Genomic DNA, 6,417 nt, shown 5'->3' on the forward strand with positions numbered 1-6,417 from the left:
CTGCGTACCTTAAAAAAAAAAAAAAAGAAAGAGTCATTTACCACAGTGTTCATTGCAGCACTATTTACAATAGCCAGGACATGGACGCAACCTAAGTGTCAACTGACAGATGAATGTTTAAAGAAGATGTGGCCCATATATACAATGGAATATTACTCAGCCATAAAAAGAAACAAAATTGAGTTATTTGTTGTGAGGTGGATGGACCTAGAGTATGTCATACAGAGTGAAGTAAGTCAGAAAGAGAAAAACCAATACTGTATGCTAACACATATATGAACTCTAAAAAAGGAAATGGTTCTGATGAATCTAGGGGCAGGACAGGAAGAAAGTTGCACATGTAGAGAATGGGCTTGAGGACACGGGGAGGGGGACGGGTAAGCTGGGATGAGGTGGGAGAGTAGCATTGACATATATACACTACCAAACATAAAATAGATAGCTAGTGGGAAGCAGCTGCATAGCACAGGGAAATCAGCTAGGTGCTTTGCGACCATGTTAGAGGGGTGGTAGGGAGGGGATATGGGGATATACATATGCATATACCTGATTCATTTGTTATACAGCGGAAACTAACATAACAGTGTAAAGCAATTATACTCTAATAAAGATGTTAAAAAAAAAGACCCTAGGGGATTCCCTGGTGGCACAGTGGTTGAGAGTCTGCCTGCTGATGCAGGGGACACGGGTTCGTGCCCTGGTCCAGGAAGATCCCACAGGCCGCTGAGCGGCTGGGCCCATGAGCCATGGCCACTGAGCCTGCGTGTCCAGAGCCTGTGCTCTGTAACGGGAAAGGCCACAACCGTGAGAGGCCCGCGTACAGCAAAAAAAAAAAAAAAAAAAAAAAAAAAAACAAATTAAAAAAATTAACTCCACTGCTCAATAGACGTGCATTCTATCAACACTCTCCAATTTTTGACTTGATGAGTAAGGGTAGACAGAAGAACAAACCATGGATTCCCCTATTTTTCCCTTTCTTGACAATGTAATTTTTTCTGCGGGGGGCAGGGAGGGAGATTTTCCTTCTCCCCTTCTAACTTTCTCGGCTGGCCTAACTGACATAAGACAGATTAACAGAAGAAAAAAATCACAAAAGCTTAATAACTTTTATACTTGGGACAGACCTAGGAAAAGTGAGTAACTCTCCAAAATGGTGGAAAAGGGCACCTTAAATACCATCTTAAGCTAAAAACAAAGGACTTGGTGATGGGGAATCAGTTATGGGCGATCACCAGGAAAAGCACAGTAAACAAGGGTAAGGTTGTTATGCAGATTTAAGTTGCTGCCTTCTCCAATGATAAGAGTTTCTAAAGATTTAGTCATCCCCCTCTTCCTGGTACAGTGAGGGAGACACCCTTCCAAATGGAGATTTCCCTTATAAATGCAAGTGTCTCTTACAAAGGGGTAAATTTTACTCAGTTTTCAGAGCTTCTCCTGTGTCTGCAGTTTCTTTAAGATAACCAGTTTAAAATAATCCTTATGTCAAAAGGGCATATTTTGCAGTGGCAAAATTCTGCTCCCCTACAAACATAAGTGGTTAACCAATACAAGGAAATAATGTACATAGATAGGGTAGGGGGTCCCAGGAGGAAAAGAACCAGATATAGCTTTTTTGTTTTGTTTTGTTTTGTTTTGCGGTACGCAGGCCTCTCACTGTTGTGGCCTCTCCTGTTGTGGAGCACAGGCTCCGGACACGCAGGCTCAGCGGCCAGGCCAATAATGTACATAGATAGGGTAGGGGGTCCCAGGAGGAAAAGAACCAGATATAGCTTTTTTGTTTTGTTTTGTTTTGTTTTGCGGTACGCAGGCCTCTCACTGTTGTGGCCTCTCCTGTTGTGGAGCACAGGCTCCGGACACGCAGGCTCAGCGGCCATGGCTCACGGGCCCAGCCGCTCCACGGCATGTGGGATCTTCCCGGACCGGGGCACGAACCCGTGTCCCCTGCATCAGCAGGCAGACTCTCAACCACTGCGCCACCAGGGAAGCCCAGATATAGCTTTTTGACATAAGAAAAGACATTTTGGCCAAAGCCATTTTGTGATATAAGCTTGGCCATAATTCTTGTCCTTGAACAAATCTCAGTAATTAGTGATCACAGGAAAAGCAGTCAAGAAACAATGGTTCAGTGGTAAAACAGAGTTATACAAACACAGTTCCTCCTCATTGAACTGTTTTTATATAACAACCTGATACACATCTTTGAGTTGTTCTACAAGAACTAAGGCTCCCAGCCAGGTGGAGGATAGTAAATACTTGCTAAGACCCCAAAATGGCTGGAACCTAAAGAATGATGATATTGACCTTTTCTGGCCCTCATGACTTCAATCAGCTAAGTCTTGGACTCTAACCTTTCCCCCAATTCAAAACTTCCCCACTTTTGCTGTTTGAGGAGACACTGCTTTGGGCACGATCCCCGGTGTTCTCCTTACTTGCTGTAAGTAATAAATCCTTCCTTCTGCTGCTCCTTGGCTTGGTTGAGTCTTTTGGCTTGACACCCACAAAGAGGTGAAGCCATTATTTGGGTAACAGTAACAGAAGTAAGAATAGCTTGATAGATTTCCTTGGTTGTTTGTGTTTCCTAGAACACCATTGCCTTCTTTCTGGGACAACAGCTTATTGACTCATTTAGGACTGAGAGTTTCTGGAAGTAGTTGCAAGTTCATACAGGCTCTCAGCCCAAAGGAAAATCAGAAATGACGATAAAGCACCGTGACACTAATGGAGTGTTCAGGAAGGAGACATGCCAGAGGGAATGTCCTCTGCTCACCATTAGAGGGTGAATGATAGAGAGAGAAGGAGGAGACTTAGCCAGCTTCTGTATCTGATACTGAACAGGACTCTGAAGGAAGTCACAATCTATATGCTACAAGTTTGAATAATTAACTTACTATATTTAACTAATTAAGGACTCATAATGAATAAGTTAGTTTTATATCTACTTTCTCATCCTGATCTTGAAAAAATTTCTTCATATTTAGCATTATCAGGCATATGAGATGGGACAATTACTGCAGCTGAAACTGCACAACTCAGATGGGATGTGAACCCACGTGCCAGGACTCGAGCCCAGCCAGAATTCAGATTGGGGCTTGAAACCATGGTCTTTTAATTGAAATCACACACCTGGTCTCAGGACTTAATGAAGCTCAGGTTCTTTAAGTTTCACTGCAGAAAGAATTCAGTGAGAGACACAGTGATAGGTAAGAATGGACTTAATTAGAGAGATACACATTCCATAGACAGAATGTGGTCCATCTCAAAAGGCGAGAGTGACCTTGGGAGAAATACACTCCACAGACAGAGTGTGGGCCATCAGAAGGCAAAGGGCCTTGAAATACGGGGTGGTTAGTTTTTATGGGCTGGGTAATTTCATAGGCTAATGAGTGGGAGGATTATTCCAAATATTTGGGGGGGAGGGGTGGGGATTTCCAGGAATTGGGCAACCACCCATTTTTTGGCCTTTTATGATTAGCTTTAGAACTGTCATGGTGCTGATGGGTGTGTCATTTAGCATGCTAATGTATTACAATAAGTGTATAATGAGGCTCATGGCCTACTGGAAGTCGAATCTTCCACCATCTTGGACCTAGTTGGTTCTAACCAGTTTTTGTCATGTCCTATGGCTATGTCATTCTTTTAAAGAAGACATCCCCCCTTCCCTCCTGTTTCACAACTGGGCATTCAATTTAACTCAAATTTCCTGGCAACTAATGTGAGAAAATAAAACTGTTGGGGAAACACTGACTGAAACCGCCCACCCTGGCCAGCACCACAGTAACCATTTGCGTGAGTTATTTTACGATAGGAGATCCTGGTAAGGAACACAGAACTAACAAGCCACCACCAACCGGAAGAATTTGGGAAAGGTCAAAAGGAGATGCCAGTCCATCCTACCAACCTTCCAGAATCCTTCTCTAGTGGAATCCGTCTTGGCTGAGCAATGTGCGCACCACCAGGAAGGACCCTGAGTCAGAATGATTAGCCAGAGACAACCCGGAAACTAATCCCATCACCATAAAACCTGAGACTGTGAGTCAGGTGGCAAAGCAGTCCTTACCCTCCTGCTCTCCGCCCGGGTGCCCCTTCCCAATAAAGTCTCTTGCTCTGTCAGCACGTGTGTCTCCTCGGATAATTCATTTCCGAGTGTTAGAAAAGAGCTCACTCTCGGGCCATGGAAGGGGTCCCCCTTCCTGCAACAAAACTGTAAGGGGAAAGAATTATAATAAAGTCTTTCATCCATTCATTTGTAAAAATTCTCAGAACAAGAAATAAACAGAAAGGTTACCTATCTGAGAAAATAATTTATTAATTATTCTCAATTTGGGAGAATGTAGGGTAACTGATGTTTAAAAAAAAAAATTCAGCCAAGTAAATCTGAGATCTAATTAGCTTTATTAGGCGATTCAAGAATCAGGCAGCATTCCATCTAGCATTCCAGGAGTGGTACAAAGTGGAAAGCTTTTATAGAAAGGAGGGTGGGACAAGAAAGTTATTAGCAAAAGAAAAAGGTTACTTTGGGCCAGATCCTCCTCTTTTTGAGGGGAAGGGAATAGCAAGGATCTTTATCATGCAGATTACCTCACTTGTACTGATCAGGAAATTTCATATTGTTTTACAGGTCACATTTCTGGGCAGAACTGGCACTGCAATTAAGCGGTGGTTTGATGTAGTGGAGGGCAAATGACTCCATTTGGGGCTTGTTATTTCTTTTTTATTGAGGTGTCCAGCTCATTGGGGTATAAGCATGAGCTGGCTTTCTTTTTTCTGGGACCTGCCACCCAAGTTGTAGGTTGAACCTCCCTTTCTTACTGGGTGGTAGCTCTCTTAACAACTCATTTTGATTCCATAGTTTTTCATCTCATAACTGAAACTGAAACAGGAAGGAAGAGGGGCAGGGTACAACCTTTAAAAGAATGACAAAGCCATAGGACATGACATAAACTGGTTAGAACCAACTAGGTGCAAGATGGCAGACAAGACTTCAACTAGACCTTGAGCCTCAGTATACTCTCATTGTAACACATCAGCAAGTTAAATGACACACACACAGGGGCCATGACAGTTCCAAGGCTGACCATAAAAGGTGAACAAGTAGGTGGTGGCCAAGTTCCTGGAAATCCCTGCCCCTTCCCCAAAATAACTAGAATACTCCTCCCACTCATTAGCCTATGAAATTACCCATCCCTATAAAAACTGGCAACCTCGTAACCTGGTGCCGCTCTCGCCTTCTGAGATGGTCCACGTTCTGTTGAGTGTGTTTCTCTCTAAATAAATCCACTTCTTACCTATCACTTTTTCTCTCACTAAATTCTTTCTGTGATGAGACATTAAGAACCTGAGCTTCGTTAAGTCCTGAGACCAGGTGTGTGATCTCAATTAAAAGACTGTGGGTTCAAATTTCCCTGGTGGCACAGTGGTTAAGAATCCACCTGCCAGTGCAGGGGACATGGGTTCGAGCCCTGGTCCGGGAAGTTCCCACATGCCGTGGAGCAACTAAGCCTGTGTGCCACAACTACTGAAGCCTGCATGCCTAGAGCCCATGCTCTGCAACAAGAGAAGCCACTGCAAAGAGAAGTCCACACACTGCAACAAAGAGTAGCCCCTGCTCACTGCAACTAGAGAAAGCCTGTGAGCAGTACGAGGACCCAACACAGCCAAAAGTAAACAAAGAAACAAATAAATAAATAAAATCATTTATTTAAAAACAGACAAAAAAAAATAAAGAGACCATGGGTTCAAGTCCCATCTAGGTTTTGGCTGGGTTTGAGTCCCCCTAAAACTGAGTTCCTCTGTTGAGTTTATGATTAACCTCTCTATCCAAAACTTTATTCCTTTTCTTGTCCGGCCCTTGTTCCCTTCAAGATTGAGGAGTATCAAAGAAAAGGGGGGATTGACACTGAGCAGGATCCTGTGGGCCCCTCCCAGGTACAAAAGATATCCCCCCACACTTCTGGTTTATAGAAGAAGGCTTTAGTCTCCTAGGCCTTCCCTGAGTTCCAAAGAACAGATTCAAATTCAAGCAGTTACTAATTAAAGAATGCAGAAACACAAGAAAAGCAGTCAAGAAACAGTAATTCAGTGATAGAACAGAGTCCTAGTTCTGCCTCAGGGAATACACATAACAATCTGATACATATTTTCGAGTTCTGCAGGAACTAAGACCCCCATCCAGTTGGAGGATGGTAAATACATGCTGAGACGCCAGACTGGTGAGAACCAGAAGGTTGATGACTGAGATTCCTGGAACACCACCCTGTTTACCTCACCACCAACTAGTCCAAAGAAAGTTGTACACCCTGCAGCCCTCACCCTAAATATTGCCTTTAAAAACTCTTCCTTGGGAATTCCCTGGTGGTCCAGTGGTTAGGACTCAGCGCTTTCACTGCTGTGGCCTAGGTTCGGTCCCTGGTTGGGGAA

General features: G+C 43.6%; 1 non-coding gene across 1 annotated transcript; it reads left to right on the top strand.

Annotated features, from left to right (window-relative positions):
• Window positions 1–6,345: 6,345 nt before the first annotated feature.
• On the top strand, window positions 6,346–6,417 carry TRNAE-UUC (transfer RNA glutamic acid (anticodon UUC)). Its single transcript has one exon. It is a non-coding gene; the product is annotated as a tRNA-Glu (tRNA).

This window comes from Lipotes vexillifer, unplaced genomic scaffold (assembly GCF_000442215.2).
Source record: "Lipotes vexillifer unplaced genomic scaffold, Lipotes_vexillifer_v1.1 scaffold1608, whole genome shotgun sequence".
Classification (NCBI taxonomy): domain Eukaryota; kingdom Metazoa; phylum Chordata; class Mammalia; order Artiodactyla; family Lipotidae; genus Lipotes; species Lipotes vexillifer.